This window comes from Bos indicus x Bos taurus, chromosome 2 (genome assembly GCF_003369695.1).
Source record: "Bos indicus x Bos taurus breed Angus x Brahman F1 hybrid chromosome 2, Bos_hybrid_MaternalHap_v2.0, whole genome shotgun sequence".
NCBI lineage: Eukaryota > Metazoa > Chordata > Mammalia > Artiodactyla > Bovidae > Bos > Bos indicus x Bos taurus.
Window position 1 is genome coordinate 109,268,951 of NC_040077.1, and position 17,035 is coordinate 109,285,985.

Here is a 17,035-nt window from a genome sequence, read left to right on the forward strand (position 1 = left end):
TCGTTGCGACCCCATGGACTGTAGCCCACCAGGCTCCTCTGTCCATGGGATTTCCCAAGTAAGAATACTGGAGGGAGTTGCCACTTGCTTCTCCAAGGGATCTTCCCAACCCAGGGATCGAACCCATGTCTCCTGCATTGGCAGATGAGTTCGTTACCACTGAGCCAATAGAGAAGCCTGGAATGCTTATGAAGGCTCCTCGGAAAACGCCAGGATCTCACAACTTTCATCATCATTTTGATGTTTGCTGGGGTGTTGGTGATCAGTCTGCCATATGTATCCTTCCAGGGTCTGTAGGGCTAACGGGGAGGCAGCAAAAGTGAAACACAATTTATCTGAAAATTCATCACCCATACCTGCTAACGGTGTATACATTGTGGAGCGACTTGGCAGAAACATGATTTTGCCTGAGGTCCCAGGATGCCACCAATTCTGCAAGGTGGGAGCAGTTTGTCTGCAATGGGGCATGTAGTGACAGGAAAGCGCAATCTTCTAATGCTCTACATCAAATGAGAAAGACCTGGGAAGAAGAAAATTAGAGGGCCGTGAGTAGAGGGTGAAACTATTTTGAGGGGAAATTAGAACGAGTTTAGGACACCTTCAAGATTCTTTCACCCTTTCCCTGTCTTATTTCCATGTAATGGTTAGGAGGCCACACCCGGACCACCAAGTTGTTTCTTGGGTACCTGAGTACCCTGAAGCTTGGACCAAGTTCAAAGTAGATGATTAAAGGAATGAGGGGATTGGGAGTGATTGACTGATGAGAAAAGATGAAAGGAGTCAAACTGAGGAAACTGACTAAGCAATAGCTGAGGGGCAAAATGATAAAAAGCTACAAATAGCTCAAATGTGCACACACCAAATAAATGAGATGAATTAGCAGAGGAAAGTTTTGGCTGAGAATTAGGAAAATCTTCTGAGAGAAAGTGTTCAATTAGCCCACTGATCGTTCGCGATGAAAGTGGAGGCTGGATCAGGAGGGGCTTTTTACAAGCAGGCTGAACCTGTGTCCAGAAGGCATCGGGTGGTGAATGCTTTCCCACTCAGAAGGCACCCTGACCTGGACAAGCTACCAGAGCAAAATCTTAACAATTGAGACTAGTTAAATTACAAGTTATATTGACAACATTACTGTGTTCTGTCTTCGTGAAGGTAACTGGTTACCATGCAGGAAGGGCAGTGAAAACCTTCAGAAATCAGAGAATCAAAAAGACAGGTTTAATGTCAAACAATTGGCCACAAATTATAACATGGAAATTAAAGGCATCGTATCTCAGTGAACTAAATGAGGTGAGCTGCAACTGCTAGGACTTCTAATGAAAAGTGAAAATAATTGGAAAAAGACATTTCTTGTAAAGGCAGATTCCAGTAATGAGAACCAAGGCTGCTTTGAAGCTTTCAAACAATCCATCCTGATGACCTAAAAGGATGCCTTTTGCTTGAGGAAGTCATTTTTTTTACTTGTCCTAAAATTCCTAGTGTGACCTTGATGATAAAAATGTGTTAGCTTTCCAAAGAATTCTCCCCTATTTAGAATCTTAGAACAAAGGTTGATAGACATCTTACTTATCATTTGCATGAACATTAACCAAATAACTTGCAACATTAAATCCCCTTGAGTGCTGGATCAAATTCATCTTCAGGATGATTTTCCCCATTATTTTTAGGAAAGATTGAATTCATAAAGTGTTTTATAGAATCTAATGAACTAGAATAACCATAGCCTTTTGGGGTATAAGATCCAGAACTTAACTATAATGCTCCTAACTTATTTTTCCCATAAATATATAGGATTAAAGCCAAGCTGGAACTTTATTGATAGATTAGTTATGGGATAGTTTTCATCCTACTCGAGCCTCGTTTTTCTGATAAGTGGAACAAGTCTCTCTGTGATAAGCTTTGCCCTTTGCCCCCATTTAACTCTGCACACCCCAATTTGCTCAGTAGTAAATTTTACAAGGGTCCTTTAGCAGAATTAATAATCATGAACCAGCTTTAATTTGAAATTGCCAAGTCCTGTGCTGCCATAAACACCCCCAAGACTTCTTCCAGAAGCATTTAATAATCCATTTCATCATGCTGGCAGACACAGGTATGGTTCATTTGGAGTCTGGCCATTCCCTCCTGTGGTCAACCCTTTCCTCCCCAATCACTGGTAAATAAACCAACCCACAAATGTCTGGACATAAACATACTTTCTGTTGCATGTGTGAATGTTATTTTTTTAATTCTCTGATGATTACCTTTGATGTGTTCCTTCCCTCCTCCTCTATCTTTCACCAAAGAAACTTACAATTCCTGCAGAGCTGCACACACTTAACTGAAGCGTCTTCTGTACGAGGGGTCTATTTCTGTTCTCACCAGCAATGTCAGCTTCCCACTTGTAGTATATAGTTCCACTTTATATCAGTAGCAGAGAACAAGGTCTTAAAGCAAGGGGAAGCATCAGAGACCGTCACCTGAATTGCTGTCATATAAATTGAAGTGGAAGAAAGTCCAAAGATCAGAAAAGAGGTCTCAGCATCTGAAAGTTGAGTGGGGATCGGATATATCGGAGAAAGTTTTCCAAGATCAAGTTCCTGAAACGGCAATTACTCACCACTTGGTAAGAAAGAGTAAGCACACGTGCGCTCACGGGGGCCTACAAAACGGTCTAGTTACACAGAAACATCTCCGTGTACTTTTTTTGATGCTTCTCCGGGGAGTATATTTTTATACAGCCCTCTTTTCTTATTACATAAAAATCCAGTAACTTATCCATATATTAATTGCCATTTGTATCTTGCCTAGATGTAGTAGGAATAAACGAAGGATTTTCTTTCTTTTTCATCTCAGAGTTATATGCCGAATACCTTCACTTGTTTTTATTACCTTTAATTAGCTTAATAATCTGCAGATTTCCTTGTTGAATAACTGCTAACTTAATGTGTTGCCATAATGCATTTTTAAATTACTGCTTTAAAAAATTCAGTGCTGATTTTCAGTTTCCGCTCACTGTATTAATTATCTATAAATATGTGTGAGATTTCCTTCAGCAGATTTTTCACAATCTCCTTATTATCCCTATATAGACACTTTAAAGTGCTACAACAATTCAGAGTTCAACATCCCTGTAATTTACTCAGCCTTATAATTGATATTTATAAGCTCAGCAAACCTGGAAGGGAGGAGATATATTAGCCAGGCCAAGTTGAGCTCAGAGACCTCTAATTTGGATCTAAGTGCTGAGATCTTGCTTGAGGAGGCAAAGGGGTCCACCCTCCTTTGTGTCCAGATATTCACCTCTTAAGACAGTTTCTCCTTTAGAGCAAGAGATATTTTCCACCTCCCCTCCTCCCTTCCCCAGAGCTCCTTCATTCCTTTAAGCTTGAACTGAAAAGAGAAGTGAGCAAACCAGTTTGTGAGCTGTGTGCTAAGGATCGATGGTTACTGGTCTCTTCTTAGAGCATGAATCGGGCCAAGGGGAAAATGATATGCCCCAATACTGTTGCAGGAAGGGGGACCCCTTCCAGGGCCCGAAACTGGGCTCTTGTCTAACACTCAGAAATGAATTGTCTGAGGAGACACAGGTGCTGACAAAGCAAGAGATCTTATTGGGAAAGGGTACCCAGATGGAGAGCAGTAGGGTAAGGGAACCCAGGAGAACAGCTCTGCCACGTGGCTCACAGTCTTGGGTTTTATGGTGATGGGATTCATTTCTGGGTTGTCTTTAGCCAATCATTCTGACTCAGAGTTCTCCCTGGTGGTGCACGCCTTGTTCAGCCAAGATGGATGCCAGAGAGAAGGATTCTGGGAGGTGGTCGGACATGCGGTGTCTCCTTTTGACCTTTCCTGAATTCTTCCTATTGGTGGTGGCTTCTTAGCTCTGGGTTCCTTACCAGGACCTTCTGTTGTAAAACAAACTCATGCAAATGGTTACCGTGGTGCCTGGCCAGGGTGGGCGGTTTCAGTCCGTGTGCTCCCCCTAACAGTACTAGCTCTGCCACTCATTTGCTCTACAACAAAAAATGGATCGCTTGCTGTCACATCACCTCTACTGTCTCAGCCATAGAATGGAGGTAACGTTTGCCCAGAATAGAGCCTGGCACTGTTGTGAGGAACTGTGATGCTATAGACTCTGTGCTTTGAAAGCAGGAAAACACTGTCAAATGCAGTCATAATTATTAGCGCTACTGATATGTAGGATCTGTGGGGAGCACTTCACCAGTGGTTCTCAAAGTGTGCACCCCCATTCAGCAGCACCAGCCCCAGCCTACCTAATTTGAAGCTCTGGGGTAGGCCCAGCACTCTTTGTTTTCACAAGTCATTCAGGTAATTCTGATGGACACTAGTTGGAGAACCAGTGCCCAGCATATATCTGCAATCCAATAAAGTGACCTTTGATTTCAAAGGGGTTTGATTCTTTTCATTAAGGGTAATAAAAGTGTCCCAAGTTACAGGAAAGGGAAAAAAGAGAAAATGGCAAATCTGCTTTCCTTCATCTGTGGGCAGTAGAGGTGAATATTAGTTAAAACCTTGTGTCCTACAATCAGACTGCCTTGGGTCAATTTTTTTTTTTTTTTTTTTGTGGCACTGCGCAGCTTGTGGGATCTTAGTTCCTTGAGCAGGGATTGAACCTGTGCCCCCTGCAGTGGAAGCACAGGGTCCTAACAAGTGGACCCCCAGGGAATTCCCTGCCTTGGATTGAATCTTGACTAGTTGGGTGGATTTTGGCAAGTTACCTAATTTCTGTGTCTCAGGGGCTCACCTAGGATATTGTGAAGTAAAAGAGCTTATCCATATTAAACTCAGTGCCTGGAATACACCAAGTGTTCTCAACTTGTTAACTACTATTATTTTCTAGATTTTGCTTTCTGGTTAGCCCACAATTGTGTATTTGACCCAACTGACTCCCTAATTATGTAGATAAAATGAGAATATAGACAAAAATTGTTCATGGTTTGAGTGTATATATACATGGTCATTCTATGTAGACTCAGGCAAATTCACAGAATAATTCCAAATAGTCTTTCCAGTATTCAAGTAGTGCAAATACCACTTCCTTTTCATTTGTTATTCTGATGCTACAGATTTATGAATTCCCACTGTGCCTCTCTGTACCTGTGAAAATATTATCCAACCCCCCTTCAAGGAACAGAAGGCAGAGTGGAAAGAGAAAGAGAAAATCAGCCTAACCAATTATTTTTATGAACACATACAGTCAAATTCAAACGGACAGTGTAGTGTTCCTACAGAGAAAAGAATCTTCATGAATTCACCATTTAATGGAGAGCAGAAAGTCATTAATTTCATAAAAACATATGATGTATATTCATTAATCTATTTGTGAGGTGCTCAGAATTTTCCAGGTGCAATGCTCATTACTGGCATTAAATTCACTGCAATTGGCAGAAGCAGACAGTGAATAATACAAATAAATCCACGTGCATGGAAAAAAAAAAGCCCTGGGAAATCTCCGAGACACTACAATTAAGGTAAGATAGACAGCAGCTCTTCTGAAGGAGGAGAATAAGCGGAATCAAGGGCTTTCAATATGGCTTCATGAAGGATTATTCAAAGATCTAAGGGCATAAAGAGAAACCCTGCGGGGAAAATGGAAAATACAGGTTGGAACCAAAGAGACTAGAGAAAGGATAAGGACAGAAAAAAGAATGTGAGAGAGGCAGAAGCTCAGTCAATGGCATTCTATCCTTGCTGAGAGAGGGAGCCATGGCAGGAGAGTCGCCCCTTAATTAATACAGCTCGTTCTCAACTTACTAACCAGCTCTAAGTTCATTGGTAAGTCAGTGAGTTGAAACCCAGAAAACATTTTCCCATGGAAACATTATTCATAGTGGTTTGGCTTTCTGGACAGCCCACAATAGGGTACTGAACCCAAAATGAAATTGAATACAGAAACTAATCCTTAAAAATATGATTTCAACTGTATCTAGCCAACATTTTTAATATTGCGCCTTTAGAAAAAAACAGTTCAAGTTCAAGTGTGGGGTGCACTGAATGAGTCCTGAGTTTCGGCCAACCCCTCAGCCTCTGTCCGCTCTGCCTACAGTGTTCTTGCCCAAATTACGTCATGGCTACACAAATAGCACATTCTCAGAGAGACCATTCCTGACCATCTTATTTTGAATTTCAACGCCCTCCCTCCAGTGCTCCTGATTCTGTTCCCTGTTTTTTTCTTTCCTCAGTAGGGCAGCATCCAACATGCTATGTATATTGACATATTGATTTACTTATTGATTGCCTCCCTTGGGAGAATGTAGACTCAATGAGGGTAGGGATTCTTGTCTATTTTCTCAGTAATGTATCCCCAGAGCCTAGAGCAGAATCTAATAGGCAATAGGCAACCAAAACATAGGCTTCTCAGGTTGTACTAGTGGAAAAGAAAAAAAAAATTCACCAATGCAGGCCACACACGTAAGAGATGTGGGTTCAATCTCTGGGTCAGGACGATCCCCTAGAGGAGGAAATGGCAACCCATTCCAGAATTCTTGGCTGGGGAATCCCTTGGACAAAGGAGCCTGATGAGTTATAACCATAGGTGGGCAAAGAGTCGGACACCACTGAAGCAACTTAGTACACATGCATAACCAAAGCATATATGTTGAACTTGATTTACTTGTTTATCTACTTATTAACTGGAGAGTGAAAGCTGGAACAGAGGCCACATAGACTCTCTTGGATCCATGAAAATGCACAAGGGAAATGAGTCCTCTAAAATCAATCTTTCCCCCAAATACTTTGAATCAGAGAAAGAAATGAATGCTTTAGGGAAGCACAGTTGGGAGAATGGCAGGAAATAAGAAATACAGAATTTTGGAATTCCGCACTATGCATGCATAATCCTAGCCTCTGGGCACACACACACACACAAAAAAAAACCCTAAGTTTTTCTTGTCTCTCCGATACTCACATGACCTTGGACAAGACATTGACTACAGAATCATTTTTTTCTCACTGTTTAACAGAAAGATGATGCTCTTTGTACCCTGCAGGTCTGTTGATGAAGACCAAGTGGGTAATAAATGTGACTGAGCTCTGAAACAATAAAGTGCATCCCAAAATAAAACAATCATGTTGCTGAAAGGGTGATTTCCATAGACAAATTGTGAGATTAAATCTTTGTTGATCCTCTGTGGGATGCTGGGACAGTATTTTTCTGAATATAGCAATCTATAGATTACTCTTAGCTCCATAATCTACATATGAAAAATAGATAGGAAGGCTCAATGACACTATGATGTAAAAAAACTTTTTTGAATTGCAGAATTATATTTTAGTTCAAATATAAATTTCTCAGAGACAATTTCCCAGACATGTTGCTTAGTCCCTAAGCAGGTCCAACTTTCCAACTCTTTGCAACCCCATAGATGGTAGCCCACCAGACTCCTCTGTCCATGGGATTCTCCAGGCAAGAATACTGGAGTGGGTAACCATTCCCTTCTCTGGGGGTCTTCCCAACCTAGGGATTGAACATGCATCTCTTGCATTGCAGGTGGATTCTTTACTGCTGAGCCACCTACTTCTCTATCCATCAAAAATTTAATATCTCCTTGCTCATAATATCCATTTTATTTTTTTAAGATGTCAGCCATGGATAATAATATGAGGAAAACATATAATTTATTTGTTTACTGATTGTAGCCATGAAATTAAAAGACGCTTACTCCTTGTAAGGAGAGTTATGACCAATCTAGACAGCATATTAAAAAGCAGAGACATTACTTTGCCAACAAAGGTCCATCTAGTCAAGGCTATGGTTTTTCCAGTGGTCACATATGGATGTGAGAGTTGGACTATAAAGAAACCTGAGTGCCAAAGAATTGATGCTTTTGAACTGTGGTGTTGGAGAAGACTCTTGAGAGTCCCTTGGACTGCAAGGAGATCCAACCAGTCCACCCTAAAGAGATCAGTCTTGGGTGTTCACTGTAAGGACTGATGTTGAAGCTGAAACTCTAATACTTTGGCCTCCTGATGCAAAGAACTGACTAATTTGAAAAGACCCTGGTGCTGGGAAAGATTGAGGGGAGGAGGAGAAGGGAATGACAGAGGATGAGATGGTTGGATGGCATCACCAACTCAATGGACATGCATTTGGGTAGGCTCTGGGAGTTGGTGATGGACAGGGAAGCCTGGCATGCTGCCGTTCATGGGGTTGCAAAGAGTTGGACATGACTGAGCAACTGAACTGAACTGAATTGATGTGCTCTCCCCACTTTTCCTATCCTGCTAGTTCCATGACCACAGGATCATTCTGTCTTGTTAACTAATGAATATCCAGGCTTCCCTGGTGGCTCAGTGATAAAGAACCCACCTGCCAAAGCAGAAGACAAGGGCTCAATTCCTGAGTCAGGAAGATCCCCTGGAGGAAATGGCAACCCACTCCAGTATTCTTGTCTGGGAAATCCCAGGGACAGAGGAGCCTGGCGGGCTACAGTCCATGGGGTCACAAAGAGTCGGACATGACTTGAGTGACTGAACAACAGCAACAACAATGAATATCCAGAAACTAGCGCATACCTGCCACTCAGAAAGCACTCAATAAATGTCAGTTGAGTGATCCAACTAATGTGTAGGTAAATGAAGGAGTAAATGAACAATGAATGAATGAAGACATGAATGCATACACACGTACATACATACAGGCTCCAAGGCCACAGTCTTAATAGGAAAACTGAATCCACCTGGCCGTTCTTCCCATGCATGAGCTAACAACAAAATATCACAGTGTTTGTATTCCATTTCAGCAAAGAGGTCTTTCCTGGTAAAAGAGTTAACCAGTGACTGATGAGAAGAGCTGAAGTGATCTCTGGGTCCCTGATTTTGTCCCACTTTTCATTCAAGCTTGTCATTCCCACAGGCTCAGACAAGTCCTGCTTGACTGGCTAAACCTGTCAGGCCAAGCCCTGTTTAATTACAGCTGGAGAAGCTGGCTCCTCATTCACAAGTCTATCTTCAGACAGGTTTGCCCAACAAAGCCCAGATCTATGTGTCTGCTCTTGTATTCAGACTGACTGGTCTGTGGTGGGATGGGCAAAGGCCTCATGGGGAATTGGAAATATCAGAGTGAAGACCAGCCACAGAACTCTCACCCTACAGGATCCCAAGACCTGAATGACCACCAGGCACTGATATCTAGTAGAAAAATCAGACACTGTTGAAAATAAGGCTCAAAGAAAGGACACAAAGCATCAATTCCACCTTTTTCTGTGATGTAGCTTATTAGAAAGGGCTCTGCCTTGGGAGTCAGAGATCTAATTGATTTTGGACTCATTTACTTACTGTGTCATTTACAATTTTCTTTTTCCTCATTGAAAAGGGTGGATAAAAAGATCTCTTCCTCAGTCCTGTAGAGGTTAGAAGTATATGTAGTTTTTAAATCACAGTTATTATTATTTTCTGGATTATATGGTTTTTTCATAAGTCTTGCCATATAAATGGTTTGCACAGGGGTGTGTATATTCCTGGGCTTCCCAGGTATCACTAGTGGTAAAGAATCTACCTGCCAACAGGAGACATAAGAGAAATGGGTTCAATCCCTGGGTCAGGAATATCCCCCTGGAGGAAGTCATGGCAACCCACTTCAGTATTCACGTCTGGAGAATTCCATGGACAGAGAAGTCTGGTGGGCTGCGGTCCATAGGGTCACAAAGTATCAGACACAAATGAAGCAGCTTAGCATGCACACACACATGTGTATATTCCTTTAGCTCAATGGTTGTCAACCTTGGCTACCCATGGTGGGGACCTAGGGTGCTTAAAAAGGATCCATGCCTGGGTGCTCCACTCAAAGATTGTGAAGAAATTGGTGTAAATTGCTACCTGGAAGTGGATTTTTAAAGCCTTCCGAGTTTATTCTACTGGGTAAACAAAGTCAAGGACCACTGCTCTGTCTGGAAACTTCCCCAACCGAAGACTTAACACCAAAAATACAAAACTCTCTTCCTTTCTACCCCACAAAGTGCTATCAGAAGGACTTTCTAACAGAAAAGTAAGCCCTTGTGTTCTGCAATGAGTTTAAGTGGAGATGCTCTTGGAGGGGTAACTAATTGACATTGATATTAGGATAGCAGAGACTCTCTGGAGCAAACTTTGAGAGAAGAAAATACAATGGGACATCAGGAGGGGACAAGGAACATGCAGCAAACCAATTCCCTGATTTCTCACCATTTCTTTGATCTGTTAGCAAACTCTGAACTTTGTATTTGATCGCCATAGAGAACTATATCATCAGCCAAAATCTCTTCATTGTTTTCTCTTTATCTTTTTTATTTAAACTTTTTGACAATTGTCTTTTTTCTAATCGTAATTGCCCTCGGGTTAATTTTACCAGTTCCTTCATTTTGAGACATTTATGATTTTGTGGAGAAGGGAATTGGGAACAAACCAGTAAGATGTTTCACAATTTTGCTGAAGCTTTGCCCTGCATTACTTTACAAACATAAAAATATCCGCCTGATCACCAGTAACTCAGACTGGCTCTCAAATAGAAGTATACATAGTAATAGTAGTAATAAAAAAAAAAGCAAAATCAATCATTTCTGAGGGCTTACTCTGTGCCAGACACTATTGGAAGCAATTTGCATGTATTAACCCATTCAGTCCTCACAACAGCCTTATGAGCTAGATTGTTTTTTAATTAAGTTGCCAAGTTCTCATAGCATGTGCGTATGTACTCAGTCACTATGTCATGTCTGACTTTGTGACCCGATGGACTTAGCCCACCAGGCTCCTTTATCCATGGGATTTCCCAGGCAAAAAATATTGGAATAGGTTGCCATTCTCTTCTCCAGAGGATCTTCCTGACCCAGGGTCAAACCCACATCTCCTGCATTGGCAGATGGATTCTTTTAGCACTGAGCCACCTGAGAAGCCATCCTATAGCTAGAAAGGGGAGTTAAGAGTAGGGTCACCCCCCACCCCCAAAAGAATAGACAACACACAGTTTATTTAGAATTTCAGATAAACAATGACCAATTTTTTTGTAGTGTAACTATGTCTCCAACATTACATGGGGGACTTCCCTGGTGTTGTAGTAGACGATTCCGAGTTCTCAATGCGGGGGGCCTGGCTTTGATCCCTAATTGGGGAATTAGATCCTGCATGCTGCAACTAAGAGTCCACATGCTGCAAGGAAGAGTGAAGATCCTGCATGTTGCAACTAAGCCCTGGCACAGTCAAATAAATAAATAATTTTTAAAAAAATTACATGGACCATAATTTTTTAGTATAAGCGTGTTCCATGTAATATTGAGCACACATTTATACTGAAAAACTGGTCATGGTTTAGCTGAAGTTCTAATTGAGTGTCCTATACTCTGATTTGCTAAATCTGGCAACTCTAGTTAGGAGCCAAAGGCACACCATCTCACTCCAGACCCTGTGCTGTCAGCATCACGCTCTGCTGTCTCTCCCTCAAAGAATGATGACCAATTCCGTCATTCTGGAGATTTGGGAATAGAAGTCCAAGCAGGACACTTGGCTGCCCCAAACCAGCAGCCATACTTGCCACCAGCCTCTGTCTCTTCCTTTCTGCAAGGGGGCTGGATGGAATACCTTCAGGCACAGCCCTGCTCCCAGTTCGTAACTGAAAGCATTCATGTCAGCCCTGCTGGGATCAACATTTTAGGATGTAGTGTCTCGCAGTCATTTCAGCCATGGAGTCCTAGATCTGAGAAGCTGTCTATTTTTCCTTTCATCCTCCATCCACTGTGAGCCCCAGCATCTCAGTAGCTGGACTGCAGCCCAGACTTCTGTTCAGAGTGGTCATTTAGGTTAAATGATTTAGTGCATCTGCCCCTTCCAAGGCTGAGTGAGTCTTACTTACTAGGCAACTCCTTTACTCATCTCGAATTTTTGTCCATCATTAATTACTTCTGAAACCTCTGCCCCCAAGATACCAGATTTGGCCTGCTGGACAGAACCTTCTCTGTGTAAGTCTGTCTTTATTGTTTGCCTGCCAGCTCCTAGCCTATGCCAATGGATGGCTCCTGCTATAGGTCTTAGTCCTATCCACCTGCCTTGTCCAGCTGCAAGCAAGCAGCCAGTCAGCCCTGGCTGGCTCCCAAGAGAAGACAACATGAACAGTCTCTTCTGCCTGGCATCTTCTTAACCCCAAGTTTTATCCTCTTTTAGTGACTTCAATTCACTATTCTACAGATTTGGACCTCCCTCTGAGAGTTTAGAGTGCTTGGGGGTTTATAAGAGTAATGACAAGAGGAATACACAAAAGCTTTGTTTATCTCCAAAAAAGAAAACTCAGTGGTATGCAATAAACCTTGAGGCAAATATTAGGAGGGGAAAAACTATCCAAATTCAAGAACTACAGGAAACTTGGGTTGATTTTTTTTTAATAACAAATCATGCCAGACAACCTAATTAGCATTTTGATGGCGTTGTGACATGACTAGTTAATGTAGCAGTTGGTGGTAATATCCTGGATCTTTCCTTTAATGAATCATTTGATAGCATCTCATGAAATTTTTACTCACTCTTATCACTGTGTAGTTTGTTGCGATTTGTTCATTGCTTCTTAATAAACATAAAGACAAACAAGTTTCCTGCCCAAGGGAGCTTACAATCAACAAGAAAAGTCAAGCAGAGAAGGGGTTCCCACAGGAAGGAAAATGAAACTTCTTACTACTGACACAGCCTGCTCTAAATTACCAAGTGCATTGGCTGTATCATCAGTCATCTCCACAAACACTTATTAAATGTTAATCTGCACATGGAGATGTGTAAGAACTCCAGGGAGTGAAACAGACATGGTCCATGCCCAGCAGGAATTGACAATCCAGAGAGCTGTAGTTATTAATCGGAGAAAAAAGACTGAGTTTTACTTCTCTTCTCCCCTCTTGCCGGATAGCTCACTCAATTAGTATTGTGTTTGCCTGTAAAACAGTCATGATGTTTGCTGGGCTTGTTTTCCTACATACGCTTGGGAATACAGGAGTTGATTTCTGCAGGTTCTGAGTATTTTTCCCCTAAAATTAATTAGATTTGCTTTTTGATTGTTTGTCAAATCTCAAGTCCTTTCCTGTAGAACTATGCCTTCATTTGGATTCTAATTTAATTTTTAACACATGTTTGAGTATATACTCCCGCTCATCTTTCAAGAGCAGATTTCAAAAGAAACTTTATAATAAAGTATGCCCTTGCTAATGGTACATTAAGCCTTAATATAATTTACCTATGCTTCTGTATATAGATGTGTATAAACACCTCCATCCATAAGTACATATTACATGTAATATGAACACGTTAAATAACAATCAAGATTTATTGGGTGCTCCCAAAGTTTTAGGTACTACACTGGCATACTTACCTTCTCATTCAATCTCACGAGACCTTCTAAAAAAACATAAGAGTATTATTTACATTTCATAGATGAGGAAATGAAAACACAGAGATCAGACACCCAATAAGTCCTAAAACTAGGATTTGAACCAATTGTCTGACTCCAGATCTAGGTTCCTAACTACCCACCCTGTTGCTGTGATTGAAATTTTATTTTTAATGTCTGTATTTGCAAAATTCTATCTGGGGAATTTTGAGGCTCAACCAGTTTGAGATGCAAAGACTCTCAGTGTGCTGTCACCTCATGGCAGCCTCTTGATCACTTCTACGGGACAGCTGGCCACAGCCGTCCCATCGCTGCTCAGCACCTCTTGGGCTGGGTTCTGCCCTCACTGCTCGCTCCTAGGACCCATGTGCTCTGACTCGCAACTTTCACCTTGAGAACACAGCCTCTCCCCTCACCTTGTATCCCTCTCACTATCCAAAGAATTCTCAAACACAACACAATTTGATTTTCTGTGCTAGTGAAGATTTATGAGCGTACAAAGTGTCTACCGGCAGGCAATTACAGCCCACTTGAAAATGCCTTTGCAGAAAGCTGAAATCTGATAAGAAAGCAGAGTGAGATTCTCAGAGGGAGCCAGCCTCACATTCTGCTTTTCCAATGTTCAAATCATCCCAATTTGGGAGCACAAGATCTTTGAACTTGCAGAGGTTGACTTTTGTGCTTCAATAGACAATACACTTAAACACTTTTCCAGGAACATAGCACGGGACCCTATGCTTCCTGGGTGGGACAAAGCAAGTCCTAGGTCCTCCAACCATCCTGCCCACCCAAGAGGCTTTCCATTGCTGCCAGCACATGGCTCTAACTAAAGCAATTAGAAGCAAGTAAGTCATCATGCTTTTCACTAAATGACACCACAACCCCTGGCCCAAGTTAATTAGACTAAGATTGTCACCGACTCTTAGCTGCCATGTATACTCTGTCTAGTGATCCATGAATCAGCTGCACATGAGAATTCCACCCAACAGGGTGCCTCATGCTGGATAACCACTAATGAAACAAATCAACTCTTCTCTCATTCTCTCTTTCTCTCCTTCCTTCCCTCCCTCCGCCTCTCAGAGCATTTGAACATGAGAAACAGTAGGAAACAGGAGAATAAAATGTACAATAGAGCCAGGAGGTAGCTTAGAAGAAAAGCTATGATCAACCTACACAGCATATTAAGAAGCAGAGATACTACTTTGCCGACAAAGGTCCGCCTAGTCAAAGCTATGGTTTTTCCATTAGTCATGTATGGATATGAGAGTTGGACTATAAAGAAAGCTGAGTGCTAAAGAATTGATGCTTTTGAACTGTGATGTTGGAGAAGACTCTTGAGAGTCCCTTGGACTGCAAGGAGATCCAACCAGTCCATCCTGAAGGAAATCAGTCCTGAATATTCATTGGAAGGACTGATGCTGAAACTGAATCTCCAATCTTTTGGCCACCTGATGCGAAGAACTCACTCATGGGAAAAGACCCTGTTGCCAGGAAAGATTGAAATCAGGAGGAGAAGGGGATGATAGAGGATGAGATGGTTGGATGGCATTACCGACTCGATGGACGTGAGTTTGAGTAAACTCCAGGAGTTGGTGATAGACAGGGAGGCCTGGCATGCTGCAGTTCATGGGTTCGCAAATAGTTGGACATGACTGAGTGACTAAACTGAACTGAACTGGATCTGCTGGCTTCTCAGGAAAATGTCCAAGAGCACCTCAGGGTGACTTGTTACAGTCCCTTGGCTACCAGGAGGTTGACACAGTAAGGTCTTGGGAGGATAGGATCATTAAGACCGCTGCTCTGGACAAATTCTTTCCAACTACATTAGCGGCATCTTTTCCTGTACTAGTTTTCCTCTTATTTGTTTTTTTTTTTTTTTCTTAATCCGGTTTGTTTTCAACTCCTCTACAGACCACTCTGAATATTGCACCAAAAACAGAATCCTGGAATTTTCTGTTCCCTAGTTTTTACTGAGTGAAAACATTTTTCTCTCTTTTTATTCCCTTTTAATTATCCAGATACTAATGTATTTTGTTTGCCATTATATTCTTTTTACATTTAACAGCTTATGCTATTATCTTTTAACACATATACATAAGATACTAGAAATATTCTCTACTCCAGAGCATGTGAGAAAGAAAATATACCTATCTCCCAAACTGCACAACACCTTCCTATTCTTAGAACTTGTCTTAGATTTAGTTTTCTCTAAGATTGCAGGTTTGAATAGGAGAAGATAGCAAGCCTGTTTCAATTCATTTGGATCATGGTTTGATGAACCCATATATGTCAAAGTATTTAGTACAGTGTAATGCTCAAAGTAGGGATTCAATAAATGCTTATACATTTTTGTTCCTCTGACTCAAAGGTTAAAAAAGGATGAGAGATTGACATTTTAAATGTCAACTGAAGTTTCTTTTCTTGAAAAAAATGTGACCCAATTTTCACCTGTAAGACTGAGTGACTAAGTCCCAAAACACTCACTGTCTCATTTTAATTTTTTTATATAAGCTATTCTAAAATATAATTCTTAATTCTAAAATGTACAGAGTAGCCTTAAATTAAGTTAATTGCTAGAATCAGTAGAAATATTTCACTATCTCTTTCCACTGTATTATGGCACACTGGTTTTAAAGCAGTTAATAGTTCTAGAAAATAATGTATTAGCAGTCAAAAATATGAATCAATGATATTACTTCAGTACTATTTCAGAAGCAATCAGGATGGTTGAATTAATAACATCCTATTATTTTATTATTGCATAAGAATTTATAGCTGTGCTGACACCACACCAGGACTAATTCTCCCTTTTATTGGACTTTATTAGACAATGTATGGCAGGGCTTTCTCCAATGTCCCTGGGGAATCCCAGAATGACCCAGGCCAGGTCACTTTCTTAACCCTCACCCAGTGACACATTACTCTTTTGTCTCTCCAGGTTCACACAAAGTTCATGCATAAAAATACATGCCTAAACCAGAGGTCAGCCAATCAACAAGGTAGCATTTGAACACTTAAAACTTAAATCCAACTTATATTTGATAAGATATATATTATGGGCTTTCCGTTAGCAGCAAACTTTGACAGGGTGATCTATCTTTAGATTTATGCTTTTGAACACTGACCAGGTCTGCTTTTGTCTGGCTATACTGAACCTGAATTTGCTAACTTTTATGCCAAAGGTGTGTGTGTATATATATATATGAAGAAACTGTCAATTGGTCATAAATTGAAGAAGGAATTACATTCAATGCTTCTTACTCAGCAAGAGGATTTAAGAAAGTTTTGGGTGACCATAGTTTGAAAAGCTCACCCCCAACTGCCTTATGTTGCGAGGTAAAGTTTAGATTTTGGTCTGCTATTGCCGTCTGGCTGTATGATACCTATTTGTGGTCCAGAGGCAGATCATCTCAGCCACCTCCTCATTTAATAATATTTACCAAACACCTAATATACACTAAACATGATTCTAAATATCAGGGATAATACATGGAGCAAGGCATTCTTTTCCTAGAGATCATACTCCAGTCTCCCTTCCTCACTCACGGATATAATTTACAGTACATTGATCTGGCCTTAGCCAGGAGTAGAATGAGGAAAAGTTTCAAGCTTGTCATTTCCACTGTCCCTTGTTCCTAACTTTAGAGAAGCCTTTTTTAAAATTAAGTTTATAGACCATTCATATTCCAATATATT